Here is a 24,227-nt window from a genome sequence, read left to right as displayed (position 1 = left end):
GAGGAGAAAAGAGACCTCCTTCTTCTAGCTCCTGACAGCATCCTTCCAGTAGCAAGATGCACTTATGGCTGCACCATTTTACATTCCCACCAGCAACTGCTTCTTTTAGTACTCCCAATACCAGGTACCTAACCCCACAGAAATAACACCACCACCTGGCCATACTTACTCCTCTCAGTGATTACAGCATAAGCCAGGCCATGTTTCCCTCAGTGGTCTGAGCACAAGTCATACAGCACACCCTTTCCCGATAGGTCCAAGGTCCAGTCATAATATTTTCCAAATTCCCAAGTTCAAGTAACTCACATTCTTCCAGTTGTTCCACCAACCTTACGGCTGGGAGCTGCTCCCTACAGTTATATCTGGGTTGCCTCAACTTCCTTTTTTGATTTTTCAACCTTCCAATACCTGTATAACAAGTACCCTCAATTAAATTCTATCCACTTTAATTGTTTATCATGATTTTTATTCTCCTGACTAGATATGACTATACTTGGTACAGTATAACACTTCAGGCAGACCATAAAATTGACAACAGAATAAATTTTTATTTTCAACACTCAAAATTAAACATAATAGAGTTTTTTCATGCTATCTTAACCAAAGGATGAAAAAACAGGGCTTTCAATTAGAACAAATAACAAATAGAGATCTAGAAATACTATGTTCATATCTGTACACTCTCATAGAGTCATAAGTTTATATCTCCAATCCACTCTTCTCTCTTGCCTACTTCACATCTCCATTTGTATATCTAGCATGCATGTCAAATTTAAAATGTTCAAAATTGAGCTCCCAATATTTCCTAAAACCTATTCCTCCCAAAGCCTTTCCCACCTCACTAAATGGCAACTCTGTCCTTACAGGTTCTCAGGCCAGAAACCTAGAGTCATTCTTGATTCTTTTCTTTCTCACATCCTCCAAATCCAGTCTGTCCGAAAGTCCTGTAAGTTCTTCATTCAAACTCTATTCAAAATATAACCACTTTTCACCATTTCCATGGCTACTCTAAGCCACCAATAACTCTCATCTGGATTACTGTAATAGCCTTTTAGGAGGTCACTCCACTTCCACTCTTTTGCACCTCTACAATTTATTCCCAGAAACAACCAAAATGATCCTATTAAAACATAAGTCTGAAGTTCCCTGGTAGCTCAGTGGATTAAGGCTCTGGTATTGTCACTGCTGAGGTTCTAGTCACTGCTGTGGTGCAGGTTCAATCCCTGCTTGAGGAATTTCTACATGCTTCAGGTGCAGGAAAAAAAAAAAAAAAACAAACATAAATCAAATCACCTTATCTGCTCAAAATGTTCTAGTGGTTCCCCATCTCACACAGAATAAAAGCCAAAATCCTCAAAATGACCTTGAATTCCTATATGATCTGGTTTCTATTATTTCTCTGACTTCATGGCCTATTATTTCCCCTTCACTCACTTGTTTCCAGCCATTCTGATCTCTTCCCAGTTCCTTGAACATCCAGGCACATTTCAACCTAAATGCTCTTCTCCAGATACATGCATGATTCCTTTGCTGTTATGTCAATACTTTAAGGAAAAATTTTCTACCCAATGACACCTTCCCTGATCATCCTACTTAAAACTGGACACATCTCTACACTGGGCACTCCCTTCCTTGTTTTATTTTGTTCCATAGCATTTATCTTCTGACTTACTATATAATAATTTACTTTTTTATATTATCTTTCTCCTCCCACTATAATGTAAGCTCTTTGAGGATAGGAATTTGTTTTGTTCATTGATGTACCTTTAATGCCCATATAGTGCCTGGTACAGAGTAAGCGCTCAGTAAATATTTATAAAATGAAACGCCAAACTCCAGAACACCAAATAATTAATGAATATAAAACACACATACTATAATGGAAAGGAATATTTTTAAAAGAATGTATGTGTGTATATATACACACATACATACATATATTTATATAACTGAAGCACTTTGCTGTACAGTAGAAATTAACACATTATAAGTCAACAATACTCAATTCACAAAATACACATATAAAGCAATGTGACATATTTATACATTTGTATATGTGATTAATCTTTACTATATTTTGAAGAATAAAACTTTATTATAAACTCTAATACCATAGTAAGTGCTATACCAAAATTACTTATCCTTTTCTATCAAAATCTCAAAATGCATTTATAATACCATCACATAACATATGGAGGCTCTCTAGCATAGTGTTCAACAGTCAGCTTTCCTAGCGTATATTATTGTTGCAACATCTACTAACTCTATGACCTTAGGCAAGTTACTTGACCTCTGTGCCTCATTTTCTTCATCATAAAAGATTAACGGTAGCAGTAATAAAACCTAGCTCACAGAAATTATGTAAATGATTAAATTATATAATATACTTAAGGCACTTTAGCCCAATGTCTGGCCCACAGACAATACTAGTACCTAATATTTGTTGAAAGACAAGTAAATGCTCTGAAATTCCACATTTAATACTGCCTGAATTTGTTTATATTGCAAGCTTACCGAAAGCAAGAATCGCGTTATACTTCTTTTATGTCTAGTGTAGTATTTAACATGTTAATTCAATAAATAATCAGCTGATTTACTAATTAACTGGTGATACATACATTATTGGATCTACTGAAAACAGAGGTTACAAAAGCAGTTAGTCGAAATGACCAGAGTAAGTACCAATGGAAAGGAAAAACAAGTTCATAAGTTCTGACGCCTCATCTTATAATATGCGTGACACTAAAGTATAGTAAAGACTTTTTATTAAGTATACTAAAGACATTTTTAAAATTTTACAGTAAAGAAAGATTTTTAGCAGAAAATAATGATACAGTAACTGAACTTTTGGTAATCATTTCACACTAAACAGAAGTCAAATCACTATGCTGTATCCTTTAAACTTATACAGTATTGCATATCAATTATATCTGAAAAAAGAATGATAAATTAATGGCACAGGAATAAAAGTAAAAAAGAAAGGGAAAGTAGAGACAGATGGCAGGCTTTAAATTGAGGAGCCAACTGATCAAGGCTATGCAATTCATAAGAATGAACAGAGCACTAACAATGACTCAGGTTGATGGCTAAGAGCGGGACTTTGTTGGAAAGACTACTTCTTCAAAAAGTCATGCAAAGAAAAGCACAGTTGAGTGAGGGCAATAATAATTGACTTCAAAAGAAGTATACAGTTAACTGCCAGTCACAAGAAGCTGAACATCTTCCACAGCAGAAGAATTTAAATAAAAGCAAGGTTACAGAAGAATAAAATCATTAACCATCATTGAAAGACTGATGAATGAAGCCAGTGTAGATGAGTAATTTTGCCATCACTGGCTGGAATAACTGGACTGGAAAAAGCCTTAATTTAAAATTTTAATTTGAGAGTTCCCTGGTAGTCTAGCTAGCTGTTAAGGATCCTGCATTGTCACCACTGTGACTTGGGTTTAATCCCTGACCCAGGAACTTCTGCATGCCATAGGTACAGCCAAAAAAATAATATTAAATTAAGTTAAAAAGTAAAAAAATATGAGTAACAACTGTGGTACAGTGGGTTAAGGATCCAGCTTGTCTCTGTGGAGGCACCTGTTCAATCCCTGGCCCCGCAGAGTGGGTTAATGCCAGTGTAGCTGGCATTGCTACGGCTATGGCATAGGTCACAGCTTCAGACTGGAGTCAATCCCTGGCCCAGGAACTTCCTTATGCCATGGGCGTAGCCAAAAAAGAAAAAAATTAACTAATTAATTAATTAAAATAAAAAATTTAATTTAGGTTCTAATATGTACATTTCCACTCATTTTTCTATAAACCCCTACCCATCACTTTGATGATATTTCATCATTTTTTGATGTTTCAAATCCCTCATTAGTTAAGAACTTGTGATGACCATATGACACAACCACTTTTTAACACTTCATAAATGTATTGTAATAGTGCATGAATTTATTTATCAAGAATAACGACAGCATATTTAACATAGTGTTGGAAGTCTTAACCACAGCAGACAAAGAAAAGAAATAAAAGGTATGCAAACTGAAAGGGAAGAGGAAAATTGTCACTATATGCAGATAACATGATACTATATATAGAAAACTCTATGGACTCCACACAAAAACTACTTGAACTGATAAATTCAGCAAGGTAGCAGGATACAAGATTAACATTCAGAAATCAGTTGCATTTCTGTATACTAACAATGAAATATTTGAAAAAGGATATTAAAAAAAGAAAAACCTTTGAAAATTACACTCAAAATAATTAAATACCTAGGAAAAACCTGACAAGGAGGTGAAAGACTTATTCACTGAGAACTATGAAACATTAATCAGGGAAATTAAAGAGGAATTAAAGAAATGGAAACATATCCCATGCTCCTGGAAGAATTAATATCATTAAAATGGCTATACTACCCAAAGCAATCTACAGATTTAATGTTATCCCTATCAAATTACCCATGACATTTTTCACAGAACTAGAACAAACAATCCAAAAATTTATATGGAACCATAAAAGACCCAGAATTGCCAAAGCAATCCTGGGAGCGGGGGGCGAGCAGGAGGTATAACTCTCCCAGACTTCAGACAATATTACAAAGCTACAGTAATCAAGACAGCGTGGTACTGGTACAAAAACAGACATATGGATTGATGGAACAGGTAGAAAGCCCAGAAACAAACCCAGTCACCTATGATCAATTGATCTTCAACAAAAGAAGCAAGAATATAAAATGGGAAAGAGACAGCCTCTTAAGCACGTGGTGCTGGAAAACTGCATGTAAATCAGTGAAACCAGGACACACCCTTACACCATGTACATAAACGCAAAATGGCTTAAAGACTTAAACATAAGACATGACACCATAAAACGGGCCTAGAAGAGAACATAGGCAAAACAGCCTTTGTTATACAAATATTTTCTTTCTTCCAAGGCAATAGAAATAAAAACAAAAACAAAAAAATAGGACCTAATTAAACTTACAAGCTTTTGCATAGCAAAGGAAACCATTAAAAAAATGAAAAGATGACCTACAGAATGGGAGAAAATAGTTGCAAATGATGTAACTGATAAGGGCTTAATCTCCAAAATATACAAACTCATACAACTCAAACGCAAAGAAACAAATGACCCAAACGAAAAATGGGCTGAAGACCTAAATAGACATTTCTGCAAAGAAGACATACAGATGGCCAGCAGGCACATAAAAAATGTTCAACATCACTAATTACTAGAGAAATGGAAATCAAACTACAATGAGGTATCATTTCACACCAGTCAGAATGGTTATCATTAATAAGTCTACAAATAACAAATGCTGGAGAGAGTGTGGAGAAAAGGGAACCCTCTTACACTGTTGGTGATAATGTAAATTGATAGAACCACTATGAAGAATAGTATGGAGGTTCCTCAGAAAACTAGGTATAGAACCACCATACGATCCAGCAATTCAACTCTTGGGCATAGGTCCAGACAAAACTGCAATTTAAAAAGATACATGCATCTGTATGTTCATAGCAACACTATTCATAATAGCCAAGACATGGAAACAATCTAAATGTCCCATCGACAGATGAGTGGATTAAGATGTGGTACATATACACAATGGAATACAACCCAGCCATAAAAAAGACTGAAAATGCCATTTGTAGCAACATGGATGCAACCAGAGATTCTCATACTAAGTGAAGTAAGTCAGAAATATAAATACAAATACCATTTGATATCACTTATTTGAAGAATCTAAAGTATGGCAAAAATGAACCTATCTACAAAACAGAATCAGACTCACAGACATGGCGAACAGGTCTGTGGTTGCTAAGGGGGAGGGAGGAGATAATGTGATGGATGGGGAGTTTGGGGTTAATAGATGCAAACTATTAGATTTAGAATGGAAAAGCAATGAGGTCCTACCATATGGCACAGGGAACTATATTCAGTCTCTTGAGATAGACCATGATGGAAGATAATATAAGATAGGGAATGTATTTATATGTATGACTGGGTCACTTTGCTGTATAGCAGAAATTGGCAAAACACTATAAAGCAACTATACTCTAATAAAAATTTTTTAAAAGAATAATGGGAGAGGAAAATAGTATTGTGCAGATAATTATTCACAGTAATATATTAGTCTGTGAATGTGCACAAATATGAACACCAGTGTACAAAATAAATAATTTCATCATTTAACTATAATTATGACACAAACTATTTGAGCTTTATGTCCCTAATGTGTTTTTATAATTCAGTGATAGAAGAGCAGCCATAAAGGACAGTTCACAACATGTAATTCTGCATTCCACAAAGTGTGAAGAAACAAATTCTAGACATTTGCCTAAAACAGAAATATGTCAGTAGTTGAATCAAGCAAATGAACTCTTCTTCAATTTCTAACCACTGTTTGAAGTCTCCTCCATTAACACACTCCTCCTTTTACACTTTTTTCTGTTCTCTTAGGTCCCAACTTCCTTCTTTGGGTTACTCTTTCATCACCAAATAAACTTGGCCTCCTATTCTATTAGATAGTTCTTGTCATTCATAACATCCCGAACTGCTCTGGAAACAGTGAATCTTATAAATAAATAAGGTGTGCAGTCTCACACCTGAGAATGTAATTGATAGGTACAGTCATACTCAGACATTACACAAATTTTATTGCAAGAGTTTGCGGTTTTACCATTTTCCTGTGCTTAACTCTGCAGTCTTCAAGAAATCAAAGTTTATAACAAATATGCTGAATAAACATACATATATATCACATTTCCTGTGCATTATTCGATAATAACCATGAGAAAGAAAGAGAGAGAAAGGAAGAGAGAGAGAGAGAAAAGAAAAGAAAGGAACACTAACTTATCTTTATAAATAAAGCCTCTAAGTCCTTCGTATATTTAATAAATACTGAAGCTATGCTCTTTGACCCATCTTTAACTCCAAACAATTACTACAGCGTCTATGTAGATACTATCTCACAACATTACACAGCACCAAAATTACCTAAATCATACAGCCAAATCTTTCTCTGAGCTCCCTATGCCTGCTATGGTCTGAATGTTTGTCTCCCCCAAAATTTATGTGCTGAAATACCCTTAAAGGTGATGGTATTAGTAGGTGGGGCCATTGGGAGGTGATTGGGCCATGAGGATAGAGCCGGCGTGAATGTGATTAGCGTTCTTGTAAAAGAGACCCCAAAGAATTCCCTAATCCCTTCCACCATACAACAAGAAGTCTGTGACCCAGAGAAGTCCTCACCCAACCATGCCAGCACCCTGATGTCAGGTTTCCAGCCTACAGAACTGTGAGAAATAAACTTCTGTTGCTTATAAACTGTCAAATCTATGGCTATTTTGTTGTAGCAGCCCAAACAGACTAAGACAATGCCTCTTCATCTTTCAGAATATCCTGAACTATACATGCACAGATCTGAGAACTACCTCTTATAAAACATGGAAAGGGAGTTCCTGCTGTGGCACGGTCAGTTAAGAATCGCACTAGTATCTATGAGAATGCCAGTTTGATCCCTGGCCTCGCTCAGTGGGTTAAGAATCTGGCATTGCCATGACCTGCGGTGTAGGTTGCAGACCCAGCTTAGATCTGGCATTGCTGTGGCTATGGTGTAGGCAGACTGCTGCAGCTCCTTTTCGACTTCTAGCCCCAGGAACTTCCATATGCCACGGGTGCAGCCCTAAAAATAAATGAATAAATAAAAAATGAAACATGGAAAGTCCCATTGAAAGTCGACCCCCAAAATCAGAAACTCTGCAAACCCTGTTCAGATTATTTTCACTGTCAGGAACTCATTTTGTTTCCGTTCATTAGAATCTCTACTAATCATATTATATAGGCATTCTGAGATATCACTAATTCACAGGTTCGTAGCTTTTGTTTCCAACCCCTCTGCCTTCTTAACCACTGTTTAGGTAAAATCATGGCAATGCATCTCAAACTCAGTCTAAAAATTAACTTTTCCAGAAATAAAATGTTATTTCAAATATCACACATGGAATGCATTTTAAAACAGAAAAAAAAAACAGTATTAATGTCTTCACCATTTTCTATCTAGCACTTTTTTTTGTTGGTTTTGTTTTCTGGGCTTTTTTTAGGGACACACTTGTGGCATATGGAGGTTCCCAGGCTAGGGGTCTAATTGGAGCTGTAGCTGCCAGCCTATGCCACAGCCACAGCAACGTGGGATCTGAGTTGAGTCTGCGACCTACACCACAGCTCACGGTAACGCCGGATCCTTAACCCACTGAGCAAGGCCAGGGATCAGACCCGCAACCTTATGGTTCCTAATTGGATTCGTTTCCGCTGCACCATGACGGGAACTCCCTCTATCTAGCACTTTAAAAGACTTATTTCCCAATCTCTGCTTAAATATGATATACCGTAATACAACTCAAATATTTTAAATAATTATAAATTGAAAAAACAAATGATGCTTTATCCCCTGAAAAATCCAAGAAATAGTAAAATTGGAAGGCCAGAAAAATACTTACAAAGCAACAACATTGTTATTGCTTTCATGCTCATTTACCTTTTTCTCTCTCCCTCTCCCTCCCTCCATCTATCTCTCTCTCTTTCAAACCCCCTCCCTCTTTCCCTTCCTTTCTCACTTCCCACACTTTTCCGCTTTCTTTTTATTCTGTAATTATTTAGGCTGCCCTAAACTATATCATAGTTTTGTGAAAGGGAAACAACCAAGGTCAAAAATCACAGAATCAAAGTATGAAACTCAAACTTAATGCCAACACTACCCCATCAGCAACTTTTAAGTGGAATTTAATGTGTCATCTACCCGAAAAATGACCACTGAAAAATAACACCATTAGGTGTTATTTGAAAAAATAGTTAAAATTTCATCGATTTACATTTTTAAAAAATCTCAAAAGCTCACTATTATTAACTAACACTTCTTAAACCCTTTTCAAACTGTACTAGTCCACATCAATTATTTTTTCAGCCTATTCACTCACACAGAAGTTATACACATTATAAAACATAGTAATGACAGTTTTCTACTCATCAAACCCAATCTGAGATTAGATATTTTACACCACTGAACTAGAGACTATTATAGCTGAAAAGAAAGTAAGGCCTAGAATGCTTAAACAGCTTGTTCAAGCAAGTAACTAGTTGCAAATCTGAAGCAGAGAGAGTTGAGACTAGAACCCAGTTCCCTAAACTCCAAAGTACCAAAGAAGATTTGGAATTAGAATAAAGTTATCCAAACTCCAAAGCACTGTGCACTGTATAGAAAAGACAGAAGAAATGCCTCTAGTATTAAAGAACTCACTAAAAATCTACAGTTGCATACTTCTTTGATGAGTGACAGATGATTATAGTAATGGAGCCAGATCTAATACAAATAGGATATTGAGAAAAGAATTTGGTTAATCTCAAATCATTTATGTATAGTTCTTGCATTCATAATGTGTTTTTTTTTTTTCCTCCTGGGTCTATATCTTTTGAATTTGACTGATTTAAGGTCAATATTAAAATAAACTAGAAACTCTCCAAAAACTGGTAAGGAATGAGAGCAGAAATGACAGTTGAAACAAGGAAAGAGAGGCATGCTGGCTGTCAAGGGAAAGTCATCCCAGGATTAGAAAATTATTGTATTTAATGCTCAAGACATAATCCATGTATGCTTGGTGGAGAGTTAGCTATAATTACAAGTGGAATCCTTCAACTACTTCCTCTACACTCCCTTTAAATAGCTAAAATTTCGTTTCAAAAGATGGGCACTGGGAATATAGGAAACATTGAGGAAACTGGGTTTTTAAATCACAGCACTCTTAGAGTTCCCACTGTGGCCCAATGGGATTAGCCGTGTCTCTGAAGCACCAGGATGTAGATTCAATCCCCAGGCCAAAACAGTGGGTTAAGGATCCCAAGTTGCCACATCTGTGGCATGAATCCCAACTGCAGCTCAGACCTGATCCTGACCCAGGAATTCCATATGCATGGGGCAGCCAAAAAAGAAAAAAAAAAAAAAAAAAAAAAAAGACAGCTCTCTTGCTGAGGATAAGTTTCATACAACCTCTATGAGTTTAAAGTGAAGACAATAAAGGAAGAATTCCTCATGATCATCACTGAAGCCTGTCACCACATTCTATAGATTGAGCATAGAGCAACTTAAATTTCCCTAGGCAACTGCTTAAAATGGGGAAAACTTATTACTCTACTGATGAACATTTCAGACTCCAGAACTGACTGTTATTATCGCTTTAACATTGACTAAACTTAACCCAGACAGAGAGAAAGGAGGGAAAAGTGAGGGGGTTGGAGGTGGGAGGAAGAGGGATGCCAGAGAGGATAGGAGAGATGGAGATAAGGTAGGAAAGAGAAAAGGAGAGAAAGAAAAAAAGATAAACCATTCTTTAGAAAACTAAAATCCCTTAATCTACGCAGAAATGTTTTATACCAAAAAAAAAAAAAAAAAAAGTTGTGGTTACAGAGATACTAAAGTTTTGGTATTTGTTTCTAAGCAAAGAAATTTTAAAATATGGCAGTAATAACCATACCATCATGACTGAGCCTCACCCTCCTTTTGTGGTATGTGTACTGCATCAAGAGAGAGATAAAGAGGAAGAATAAAAAATAAATAGATAGATCAATAAAAACGAAAGGAGCCAGGGTACTTAAAGCCCTTTGTTTATTAGCTTAATTCCGTCCAACTACTTAAAACTGTAATGTTAGTTTATTTTCTTGTTTAAACCTCAATTACCAGGTATGCAAGGACAAAACAAAAGAAATATGAAATTTTTACTCCAACAAAAATTGCAACTTAAAGCCAGCTGGTTATAGGAATGAGGCTGTCCATGCAACGTAATGGTGAAAATACTTGTCACTATTTAAAGAGCTAAATTTGGGAGTTCCCGTTGTGAATCTGACTAGTATCCATGAGGATGCAGGTTTGATCCCTGGCCTCACTCAGTGGGTTAAGGAGCTGGCATTGCCATGAGCTGTGGTATAGGTCGCAGACGCAGCTTGGATCTGGCGTTGCTGTGGCTGTGGCATAGGCCAGTGACCCCTAGCCTGATTCCACCCCTAGCCTGGGAGCCTCCATATGCCATGAGTGTGGCACTAAAAAGACAAAAAATTAAATAAATATAAAAGAGCTAAACTTGGATAGACACTCAAACTAAGTAAATAGGATTTCTTTTTATCAGAAGAGACGGCAAAGTGATTCCCCAGTATAAAGAAAGAAGAAATATAATTTAGAATGAGGGAAAAAGCCACTTGAAGACATCCCAAAATAGTATTTACTATGTTATTTTTATCATCTGGATCTTTGCACATGTGACTCTGCCCAGCATATGGAATTATATCTGCATTGGTTGTTTTAATATCCTATAGCAAAGGAGACATGTATTAATATCCTAGCAGTGAAGACATATTTTACTCTAAATTCAGCAAGTTTTAATGTGCCTCTCCTTTACACTCAGAAAATAAAAACAAGCATTAAAAAGTAAAAATGTTTCTTTTATCATGAAATATTAATCTTAAACTTAGAAACTGGTATTTCACTGTACAATAGGGAGACAAATAAGAAGCTGATCATGACAGTACCGTTTCAAACTGTTGAGGGGAGTATAAATCGGTGAGGCAATTTGGCAGTACATCAGAATCATTAAAAATACTCTTTGAACTAGATTTTAGATGTCTAGGAATTCATTCCACAGAAGCAATCATGGTAGTATTCAAAGATTTAAATGTTAAATATGTTCACTGAAGTATTGCTTATGATAGAGAAAAGTTAAAACCACCTAAATTTCTCAGCAGTTAGTATTAACACATTTGACGTTTATTCAACAATTCGTGTTGGCTTCCTACTATGTGCTAAGCATCATGGGTTAAGTTTAAAAATGTATCCTCAAAGTAAAAAAAAAAAAAATGTATCAGTGTAAAAATCACATGATCTCAAACTACTTTATAAGTTTAGTATACTAAAATTCTAGAAAAATCACAAATAGATTTTTTTTTTTTGGAGGTTGAGGGAGGAAATGATAAAATTAAAGTTCAACTGGAAAAACAAATGCTTGAGAATAACTGAAATAATTTAAAAGAAATATAATACAATTAAGAATATATGGAGTTCCCGTCGTGGCGCAGTGGTTAACAAATCCGACTAGGAACCATGAGGTCGCGGGTTCGGTCCCTGCCCTTGCTCAGTGGGTTAACGATCCGGCGTTGCCGTGAGCTGTGGTGTAGGTTGCAGACATGGCTCGGATCCCGAGTTGATGTGGCTCTGGCGTAGGCTGGTGGCTACAGCTCTGATTCGACCCCTAGCCTGGGAACCTCCATATGCCGTGGAAGCAGCCCAAGAGATAGCAACAACAACAACAACAACAACAACATCAACAAAAAAGAATATAAAACATCACTAATTAAAAGTGTGCCAAATGACCAGCAGGCACATGAAAAAATGCTTAACATCACTAATTATTAGAGAAATGCAAATCAAAATTACAATGAGGTACAACCACACACTGGTCAAAATGACCATTATTATTAATAAGTCTGCAAATAATAAATGCTGTAGAGGGTGTAGAGAAAAGGGAACCCTCCTACACTATTGGTAGGAATGTAAACTGGTACAACTACTATGGAGAACAGTACAAAGGTTCCTCAGAAAACTGAATATAGAACTACTCTATGATCCAGCAATCCCACTCCTTGGCATATATCCAGACAAAACTACAGTTTAAAAAGATAACATGCACTTGTATGTTCATAGCAGCACTAGTCACAATAGCCAAGACACAGAAACAATCTAAATGTCCATCGAGGAGTTCCTCCATGAGGATACAGGTTCGATCCCTGGCCTTGCTCACTGGGTTAAGGATCTGGTGTTGCCATGAGCTGCAGTGTACATCGAAGACACAGCTCGGATCCCGCATTGCTGTGGCTCTGGCAAAGGCCGTCAGCTACAGCTCCAATTAGACCCTTAGCCTGGGAATCTCCATGTGCCACAGATGTAGCCCTTGCAAAAGACAAAAAAAAAAGGTCCCTTGTTGCCACAAGTCAGGTATAGGTTGCAGATGCAGATTGGATCTGGCTTGGCTGTAGCTGTGGCATAGGCTGGCAGCTGCAGCTATGATTAAACCCCTAGCCTGGGAACCTCCATATGCTCATATGCTATGAGTGTGGCCCTAAAAAGACAAAAAAAAAAAAAAAAAAAAAGTCCAATGACAGATTAATGGATTAAGAAGATATGGTACATATACACTATGGAATACTACTCAGCCATAAAAAGAGAATGAAATAATGCCATTTGCAGCAAATGGATGCAATTAGAGATTCTCATATTAAGTGAAGTAAGTCAGAAAGAGAACGACAATATCATATGATATCATCTATATGTGCAATCTACAATATGGCACTAATATTTATATATATATTTATATATATGTATGACAGAGTCACTTTGCTGTATAGCAGAAATTGGCACAACATTGTAAATCAACAATACTTTAATAAAAATAGTGCACCAGATGAATGACTAGGTTGATTATTAATAAAAGAAGTTAAAAATGGACCAAACTATCTCTACGAATTTTGTCTATGATAACTGTAATGTTTCAAAGATGAATTATATGACTAATATTGTTTGGACTATTGGCTCTTTATATCCTAATAGCATATCATGCAACAAAATAAATTTAAGATGGATTAAAAATTAAACATAAAAAGTGATGTCTATAATAAAATATATGTGAATATTTACATAATGTTGAGTGGGAAAAGTATTCCTAAAAATGACAACAAAGGCAGAAATTTGAAAGGAGAAAAATAATAGTTTAGATTTGATGAGAGAGAATGGCTTTTCTAAAAACTTTAATTGAAAGACAAAATGACAAAGTTGGAAAAAATCTGCAGATATGATGAAGGATTAGTGTTTTTAGCATATAAAGACCTCTGACAAATGAATAAGAATTAAATTCTCTTTATACTAATGTGCATTACTTTGTGCTGGACTATTCTAAATATTTCATATATGTTTACTCATTTGATTCTTGCAACAGTCTTATGACATGCAGGAAATTTTTACAGATAAAGAAACTGAGGCACCAAGAGATTAAGTAAACACCCAAGGTTACAAGCTGATAAGTAGTGATGGTAGAGTCAAGATTCAAACTCTGTCACTAACAGCCCGACTCCAAAATTGATGTTACTTTTCAAAGGATATGAATAAGAAATTTATTTTTTAAGGAAAAAAAAGAAATGAAATGCAAAAACTAATGAATAAATACTCCATTTCACTACCAATCAAGAAAATACAATTACACTTGAAAAAGCTGCCACTCTCTACCTGATATTGGCAATGGTTGAAAATAATGGCAATATATTGTGTAAGCATGAATTAGTTAAGATGCATACTCTCATAAACTGCAGATAAAAGAAAACTGGTTCAACTTTTCTGGAGGACATTTTGGCAGTATGAATCAAATGCCTTTAAAAAGTGATTACCAACAATTCATTTCTAAGAATTTGAACTAAAAAAATCTTCAGACATGGGTGCAAAGATTAAGCTACAAAATAGTTTATTGCAATGTTGTTAATAATAACAAAAAATTTATAAATACCTTAACTATAGATATAAGTTAAACTATAAAATGCCCACTAACCAAATAGTATGCAACCATTAAAAATAATGATGTAAAATAACAGGGGTATCATAGGAAAATATAAATGATAGGATATACTGTTAAATAAAAAGGCAGAGTATAGAGCACTTGTTACCATATGATTCCATTTTTGTTTAACAGGGAGATGCAGATATAATCATTAGGGAGAGAGAGAGAGAAACATAAAATTTTAATACTGGATGAATATAACCTTAATACTATAATGATTACATCTGGATGAGAATGCAGTTTTTTTGTATTTTCATGTGTTTCCTAAATTTCTTATACATAATATGTTACTTTTGTAGTAAATAATAAGGTTCATTTTAAAAAAAAAGAGGTATGCAGAAGAATATTTAATGACATGATACGTTAACTTTTAAAAAGTAGCTTGCAAAACAGCATGTGCAATAAGACACTATTTTTCTTTTTAAAAATATGTGTATCTAAGTAGAAAAACTTGATGGACATAATCAGTATAAACATTTTTGAGGTATCTCTAAATGTCATTTTGGGAGGGCTTTTTTTTTTAGTTTCTATTTTCCAAATTTTCTCCAATAACCATGGTGTATTTTTTAATCAGGAAAAAAAGACGAGAAAGACTATATTTTACCCCTTTCTCCAAATGCATTCTAATTGTTGAACAAATCTCTAATTTATGGAAAAGCAAATAGTATATGCCTTCTTACTGTCAAAATAAACACAAAAAGATATGATAGTTTTTCTTCAAAAGGCAAATATCATAAATGTATCAGTGTATTCTATCAATTAGAAATTTTATTTAAAATGACAAACCCCTTTAAATGTACTATATCAAGCTGCAAATGAACCCTACAAAGCAATCAGGTAAACCTCCTTGATACTTGTCCATCTGTTGATAGATAGGTAGATATGATAAAATAAGATAATTGTACATAGTTAAATGTTTGATTAAAAGCAAATATGTTGACACTGGTCATCAATATGGCAAAATAACAAAAAAATTAATAGAGATCAATTATTTAATGGTGTATCATTACCAAAAGTCCTGACCTGCATTCCTAAATATGTGATCTTGAGCAAATCAATTAATCTCAACAAGTTTTAGATTCCTCAGCTTTAAACTTGCAGTAAAAAATTCTACACTTTGGCTCTAAAACTACAGTAAAAAATGATAGAAATGTAAAGAATTTTCATATAATTAAGCTAATTATAAACCCTGGAAAACCTCCAAAATTAGTATCTACTTAAACACAGAAGAAGATGGTAACAACATGAGACAAAAAGGAGAAATCCCCCCCACCAAAAAAGAAACAAAATGAAGAAAAAGAAAAAAGCAGATACCCTTGATAATGAAGAATTTCTTTCACAGGGAATCAAGACTCAGGAAAACTTACTAGCTTTTTCCTATTTTCAGAAGGCCAGAAGGACTGGAGACCAAATTTCTGAATTTTGGCCAAAAGCCCCAAGTCTAACTAATCACCCAGCAGCACTCCTCCACATGGAGAAGCTGATACAGCATCAACAAATTCTTTATCAAAATCAACACTTTGTAACATTGAGAAAATTAAAAATGTTGTAATCTATAAATGGCCCAGCCTATTCTGTTAAAACTTTACCACAATTGGACACTACATTTAAAAGAAAAAGTTTCTCTTTACCTCTGCTACAATTTTATTAAGTCATATAGAAAGTTTGCTTGTTCTTATAATTTTGCATAGATTATTTATACACATTCTTCAGGAAATATGCATAATATTGTCAGTTTCATTTTTCTGCTAAGGGAGAAAACATGCTTGAAATTTTCTATTTTTCATCATAAAATGTTAGTCTCTTACATCAACTTTCACTGATTTTCCTTCCCCTTAAAATTTCACCTTTCTTCCCATTTCCTCCTCCAATCCAAATACACACATACACATGAACACACACACACACACAGAAGCACACACAGCACGATGCCAGACATTTTTAAATAAACATTTAAACATAAAATCAACTGAAGACCAAGTTGTAAGCGGTTTCCAAAAAAAAAAAAAAAAAAAAGTTTGTGAAGATAGTAAACGAAAGCACTATACAGTCTAATTGAAGTCTGGTAATTTTTTTTCCTCTAAGTCAATGAAACCACCATTACAATAAGCCAATTCTCAGAGTTAATCACTATAAAAGAAAAGCAAAAGCCTTAAAAAGCAAAAGTCTTTGCCTATCAAATATTTTATTTTTTACTTACTACAGATTTTTCTGGATATCTTAGCATTGCTTCTCTCCCAGCTATCATCAAACCATCCAATAAACACCTGTGTCAAACACACTGTCTCTTTAGCGCATAAATAACGACACAGCTGACACTTGTACACAGAAAGATTAACCTAAAGGTTTAATCAAATACCTCAACTTCAGGAATTAGCTTCTCCCCTTTGTCCTTTGGTAGCCACAGCCTCTTCATTGGAAGCCTCTATTGCTGTCATTATTTCTAATTTGAAATCATCCTCACCTCCACACCCTTCCACGAAGGAAACATAGCTTTTATCTTTGTCTTGCACATGTACACCATAGTAGGGGGGGTAGAGTAAATTGCCACTTGCAACCTTCTTTCAATAATAAATAGCAAATAAACAAGGAGTCCTCTCTATTACAGGATACCAATACACATTCAACACGCAAGTCAGCTACTGGACTCCACTGTTAATCTACTTGTCTCAGGTATCATATTTTCAAATGGCAGGGGGGAAAAAAAATCTCACCATCCAAGAGGAAATTATCTGAAGGTAAAGAGATGCTATATATTTTATACCTCATATGACACTTGTGTCCATTCTGAATAATATACTGTAACTTTGGATGTTTCTGTGCTTAGGTCTAAGAAATGACCTAAAACGAACTTACAGAGTTCATTGTGAGGTCACTGTCAACTTCAAGATAGGTCTTAAGGAAGGAGAGAGGGAATGATGGAAGACATTACTTAGGTTATTGGTGAAGTGAAAAATATATGATTTTGATAGGCAAAAACTTAAGATTGTTAGCAGTTTTACAAAACTCAGAGATTTGAAAAATAGTTAAAATAATAGTAACACTTGTAAAGAACTTATACAATAAGCATCATTGTAAGTTATATATATTAACTTATTTAATCCACAAAAAACAACTTATATTGGAGTAGATATTATTATCACTATGCCTATGTTACACACAAGAAAGTAGGCACATAGCAATTAACTTACCCAAGATTAAACTAGTAATGGTGGAGTCAGTATTTGAATCTTGGCAGCAAACTTTAAAGACCAAGTCCTTAACCACCATTTAAACTCTGAACTACCATAAAAGAATCTAACAAGCCTTTTCCTTGAAATTGCACTTTCACGGGAGTTCCTGTCGTGGTGCAGAGGAAAAGAATCCAACTAGGACCCATGAGATTGCGGGTTCGATCCCTAGCCTTGCTCAGTGGGTTAAGGATATGGCATTGCCATGAGCTGTGGTGTAGGTCACAGATGCAGCTCAGATCTGGCGTTGCTGTGGCTGTGGTGTAGCCTGGCAGCTATAGCTCTGATTTGACCCCTAGCCTGAGAACCTCTAAATGTCATGGGTGCGGCCCCTCCCCCCCAAAAAAAACACCAAAGAGAAAAAAACAAAAGAAATTACTCTTTCATTTCACTTATAAGTAGAAATATACATTGAGATTAAAACATGTTTCCCCAAGAAATATAGCTATAGATAATCAAACCATGATGTTTTGTCTAATTACTATATTGAGCTCTTTGTAAATCAATAAATCAGTACCTTTTGGTATAGGAAATTTAGCACAGTATATACTCATGATCCTATGAATTACAAAAGATGGGGTTATTTAACAATAATAAGAATTTCTCTTTCCTTGGTAGTTGTTTGTTTGTTTTGCTTTTTAGGGCCACTCCTGTGGCACATGGAAGTTCCCAGGCTGGGGGTTTCATCAGAGCTACAGCTGCCAGCCTACACCACAGGCCCAGCAATGCCAGAGCCGGGCCACATCTGCGACCTACACCATAGCTCACAGCAACACTGGATCCTTAACCCATTGAGCGAGGCCAGGGATCGAACCTGCAACCTCATGATTCCTAGTCGGATTCATTTCCACTGCATCACAATGGGAACTCGCTAGGTTTTTGGTTTTTTTTTTAACTTCATTCTTTTAGTATTAATTTGCCCTGGATATTGAGTTCCTTAGACATCAAATTTCTCCATAGATCCCTTATACAGGAATATCCTTATAGTAGAGCAATGAGGAGAATTTGAAAGGAAGTAAAACCCAAAACAGACGTCTTAAAGTAATACACTAAAGGTCACTGACTTTTCTTAAAGGAGAATTCCTGAACTAAGAATCTATTTACTTTTACTTCAGATAAAACTATAGTACTTTGAATTATCTGAGGGGTACGCCTGGGTTCAAATCCTGATTCTACTACTTACTAGTATTATGATCTTAGGCAAGTCACTCAACTTCTCTGAATCTAGGCATTTTTATCTGTAAAACAGTCCACCTCCCTGGAGTGTTGCAGAAATAAACCCAATTAACATAGTATATGTGAAATTCTTAGCACAGTGCTTTGCATGTATCAAGTGCTCAATAAACGGTTCTCTGTTACCTAAGAAAACTGAACTAATAATAATTCAAGGACTTACTGTGAAAATTAAGTAGCATAATTTATGTGAAAGCACCTTTTTTAGTGCTGTACAACAAAAAGGAACTCTATAAAATGCTAGTTTTCCCCCTTTTATTATCTAATGTAACAGCCCATAGCCACATAGAAATAGCTCATAGGAGTATAGAAAGAGGATTGATATTACTAGAGGCAAAAACACTAATTACCAAGAAATGACCATTTACAGACTTGAAACAAAGGCAAAAACAGAAAATTCAAAATGCAGACACAAGACCTCAAAAACCCTGCAGTTTGGGGGACCACTCAATATAGGGATAAGTAGCTTTAACAGACACTCAACTCAAGGAGCAGCTCAGGAATCAGATGCTAATCACGATGACTCTGAACCATCAAGACAAGATGCTAAGTAATTAAATTTAAAAATTATAATTTAAAACTGGATATGGTATAACCTTAACTATACATATATAACATGAAAATTTTAATAGGGGTTATGTCTGGTAATGGCATTATGGATGATTTTAAACATTCTCTTCTTCAATTTTTCTATATTTTCTAAACAACAAACCATTTAGGAAATCAGAATATACAGGTAAACTATAAAAAATAATGTTGATTCCTAAAGAGGCAGTCTTTAGAAATTTAAGAAATACATGAGCATGTTACTGGGGGATTAACTCATTCTGTATTGAGTTCCTTGCTCATATAGTCAAATTGATCCTTGGACAATAAAAGAATTACAAAAATGAAACTACTGTGAAAATTGTGATTAAATGTTGCATAATAAACTCACTTGAAAAAGAAAAAATGCTAAAAGTAGATTCATTTTAGAGGTTCTACTTTAAATAGCAGTCAGTATCAACACAAAGCTAATAACAGGAACCACATATGATTACCTCTATCTTTGCTTGCAACAATTCTGACACACCCTCATTTTTAGGGTAAGAAAATGTTTTAAACAACTCGAGGGAAAGAGCAAAATAAACTGATAAAACGGAGAAATTTCAAGTTGCATAGTCATAAATTCTTTTTTACCTTCTAAAATAGACATTAGAATGCTTTAGGTAATTTAGCTATTACTAAGCAATCATTGACTGCACAGCTGAAAAAGAAAGAAAAGGTGGCAGTATAAAAAAATTAAAATACCAGAAATGAAACTATGGCAAATGTTTTTCTTTCTGATCAAGGCTGTGTGTCTCTCTTTGGAACTGTCCCACTGAATACCACCTACAATTAGCAAACACGTTAGAGAGCAACACATACAGCAGATTCTAAAGGACTTTTTCATTTAGAAAAAGTTCTTCCTATAAATATAAATTGTTTTTCATTATCTTATTTCTCCACTAACTAGAGCTTTAATTTTAAAAGTGAAAGGTAAAAGAATAAACAGGCACAAAGTACTGGGACACTGACAACTCTCAATTACTTTCAATATTGGTATCATTATCAGTAATATTAATAGTACAGTGCTAGTACAGATACTTGATGGACTAAATAAAAGTCACACAGGTAATCTGTGGCATAGTCAGAACTAGAATTTAGATTATATGCTTCCCAATTATAATTAATATTCCATTCCCTCTTACCATAATTTTCCCTAAAACTTGGTATGTCCAGATTTAACTGGCAAGTTAGCTGATACAGCTCTTTTTCATTTCTTTTCCTGGACTCCAACTGTCAATGGCCTAAAGGCAGAGGACACTATTAACATCAGAGGTATTTACATCTTGTAATAAAAGGAAGATAAGTCTAAATGATGCCTTGTAAATTGTCTTCTGAAGGGTAGTTTATCTTTGGAAAACAAACAAAAATGTTAAAGGTGTTTTCACTCTCAGTAGTGTCACTGCTTTCATGTCTTATTTCCGTCACTTAAATATACAAATAAATATTAACTACTTCCATCACTGTTTACTTTCAATAAACAGGTAAAGAAAAAATAAAATAAATATTAATCCCTTTATTAATGTGTTTGGGAGCATATTTTAATCCATTTTTAAATTGGATACATCCAAGTCTTGGAGATGCAAATTCCTATGATTACAAGAGACACTAAGTTTTTCACGGTGCTTAAAGGTTCTTTGGGCATAATAAATAAGTTTATGGTTCTGATTCATTTTCTGCTCTTTTGAATTAATGTGCAGAAATCCTAGGCAACTACCAAATCATTTGTGACTAAATTGAGTACAAAAGAAAAAATATGTGAAACATTATTTAATTAAAATTTCGCCTTTTTTCTCCCACTCCCTATCCCACTAGCTAGTCATCATTAAAACTAAAAGGACACTTTCATATTTGTTGCTATCAAATTAATTGCCTCGGACCACTTTAGTACCTTCAGAGATCTGTGGTTGCTGGAGCCATATTGTTCTCTGGGGTCAACCCCTTGAGTATGGCTCTCAAGCTTCTGGACTTATTTCAAAGCTGTCTTCGGTAATGTAAAAACTTAGCTTGTATTGGTATACATAGGTCTCTTAAGGAATGCTAGTGGAGTTTTGTTTTTTGTTTTTTTTTTTCTCTTACATGTGGTTTGGGATTTAGCTTGGGGAATGGAGTAATAATAAGAGTTGGAGAAGAGGGAGTTCCCATCCTGGCGCAGCAGAAATGAATCCGACTAGGAACCGTGAGGTTGCGGGTTCAATCCCTGGCCTCGCTCAGTGGGTTAAGGATCTGGCATTGCCATGAACTGTGGTGTAGGTCTCAGACACGGCTCAAATCTGACGTTGCTGTAGCTGTGATGTAGGCCAGCAGCTGTAGCTCCAGTTGGACCCCTAGCCTGGGAACCTCCATATGCCACAGGTGCGGCCCTAAAAAGCAAAAAAAAAAAAAAAAAAGTGGGAGAAGAAATCCATTCTACCTTAATAATTGTATCATAGTACAAGAAAAGCAAAACAAAGAAAAATTTACTTTTCTAAGTTGAGGACATCACGTTGGGAATTTTTTTTTTCCTGCTACCTGAACTGTGATGCTAAAACATAAAATCTGATCATGTATCCTGCTTTAAAACCTTTATTTCCTCATAACCTACAAAATTAACTCCAAATTACTTGGGATGGATACAAGAGCTATTAGTATCAGATTACAAACCATCTTTCTAATCTTATCTTCACACACATAGACTCACACAGCAACTTAAGACTTGATATCTACTCTGTGTAGATTATTCTTAGTCATCTTTATCTGATTTCTGTTTCTAGAGCTTGCAAGCTTCTTCCCAAATTATGGCCTTCTAAAAACTATTCCCCTTCATTTCTCCTCTTCACTAAATTATCCCTTATTCATCTTTTAGGCTTCAGCTTTAATATCAGTAATGCAGAGTCACTGTCCTTAATACCAAATCCAAATTAAGTCTCCCTTTCCCGGCAGAGTATTTATTATCTTACAATTAAATATTTATTTCATGTCATCCTCATCATTGGATTGTAAACGCTTAGAAAAAAGGGACAATATACATTTTAGTTCACTGCTGTATTCCTAGCTTATAATACTTAGTATTCAGTAGATACAGAAGATTCTCTTATTACTCAAATATTCATTATGTGATTCTCCAAAATAACATAGGAAATTAAAGGCAACAAAATATAAAAATATTCACTAAGAAATTCAACGTTTATAAAGTTAGTCTCCACTCAAACATCTCTTACAGATTAATTTAACTGTATCTCACCCATTTAGATCAATTTCTTTGTATCTTTGATGATCACTGCCTAGTGGCTTCAAACTTGTATGTAGACTGTAGCCTTTAAAAAACACTGATGCCTGAGTCCCATTCCCAAAGACTGATTCAACTGACTGGACTTCAGGCTAAAGGAATACTTTGTTAAATTGCTAGATAATTTTTTTTTTCAGTTAGGATTGAGAATTGGGATAGCTGATTGATAAGATATTGCATTGTAGAATACTGTAAATAATATTCATAATAAAAATATAAAATGACTTCAAAATGAAGTTGCAAATCTTGTAAAAGAAGAAGGAACTCATGAGAAATACAGTGTTGAAGATCAGCTCAAATTATTAACCAACCAAGATTTTGAAGTTAGACAAGAAAGAAAGTGAAGAATCAAAAACTGGCAGGAATGATATGATAGATTAATCAAAAGATAATGATTTAAATATAAAAGATTAAGCAAAGTCCTTAGAAAATGTTCTCTGCAAAAATGGTACTATAGTGTCAAAAATGACTCTGGTATCACAATATTTGACCTGAAAAATTATTCTTAAATAGAGTTAATTCATTCAACTTAGAGTTAACACACAGTTATAAATACAAATGAAATACTGCCAATTATAGAAATTTATTTTTATTAATTTTCTTTTCTTTTTTTTGGCTGCACCTGCTGCATGCATAAGTCCCCAGGCTAGGGATCAAACCCTTGCCACAGCAGTGACACAAGCCATGGCAGTGATAACACTGGATCCTTAACCCACTGAATTTTTAAGATTCGGTCAAAATAAAATCATTTTCCCTACTGTTTACCATGAAATTTTGATCCTCATCCATTAGTTTACTGAAATACAAAAGACATGTGTCACATGACCTTGCCAAAGGTATAGAGATAGTTCTACATTTTTCCTTTCATATTTTCATATTGTTCCCTTTCCTGGCCTCATTACAATGCTTGGGACCTCCAAAGCAATGTCAAATAGGGGAATGATCATGAGCATTAATTACCTTGCTCCCCATTGAGAAAAGAATACATTTCTATATTTCACCATTAAACATGATGTTAGTTGTGGGTTTCTCATAGATGTTCTTTTCAGATTAAAGAAGTTTGGTTGTATTCCTAGTTTGCTGAGAATTTTTAATTATAAATCATTATCAAATATTTTTTCAATATCTATTTAAAGGATCATATTATTATTTTTCATTTATTATTATTTATTATTGTTAATATAGTGAGATTTTCCAAATGCTAAATAAACCTTGCATTCTTGGCCTAATCCCTACTTGATCAAGATATGTTATCCTTTTGTTTTATGTTGCTGG

General features: G+C 34.8%; 1 protein-coding gene across 46 annotated transcripts in view; it reads right to left on the bottom strand.

The window, feature by feature from the left end:
- Window positions 1-24,227, bottom strand: part of SOX6 (SRY-box transcription factor 6) — a 614,027-nt gene that overhangs the window by 408,647 nt on the left and 181,153 nt on the right. For 27 of the 46 annotated variants that reach the window (XM_021085343.2, XM_085011897.1, XM_085011888.1 and 24 more), the window contains exon 1: window positions 16,996-17,075. The exons of the other annotated variants lie outside the window; for them this stretch is intronic. The gene's annotated coding sequence lies outside the window, so the exon portion shown is untranslated. Of the gene's footprint in view, window positions 1-16,995; window positions 17,076-24,227 lie in introns of those variants that run through there. 46 annotated transcript variants of the gene reach the window in all.

Source organism: Sus scrofa, chromosome 2 (assembly GCF_054392235.1).
Source record: "Sus scrofa isolate SSC_HxYL_T2T_F1_AM1 chromosome 2, Sscrofa_HxYL_maternal_Yorkshire_Landrace_v2.0, whole genome shotgun sequence".
Lineage (NCBI taxonomy): Eukaryota > Metazoa > Chordata > Mammalia > Artiodactyla > Suidae > Sus > Sus scrofa.
The sequence above is the reverse complement of the archived record's forward strand: the minus strand, read 5'-3'. Positions and strand labels throughout refer to the sequence as shown.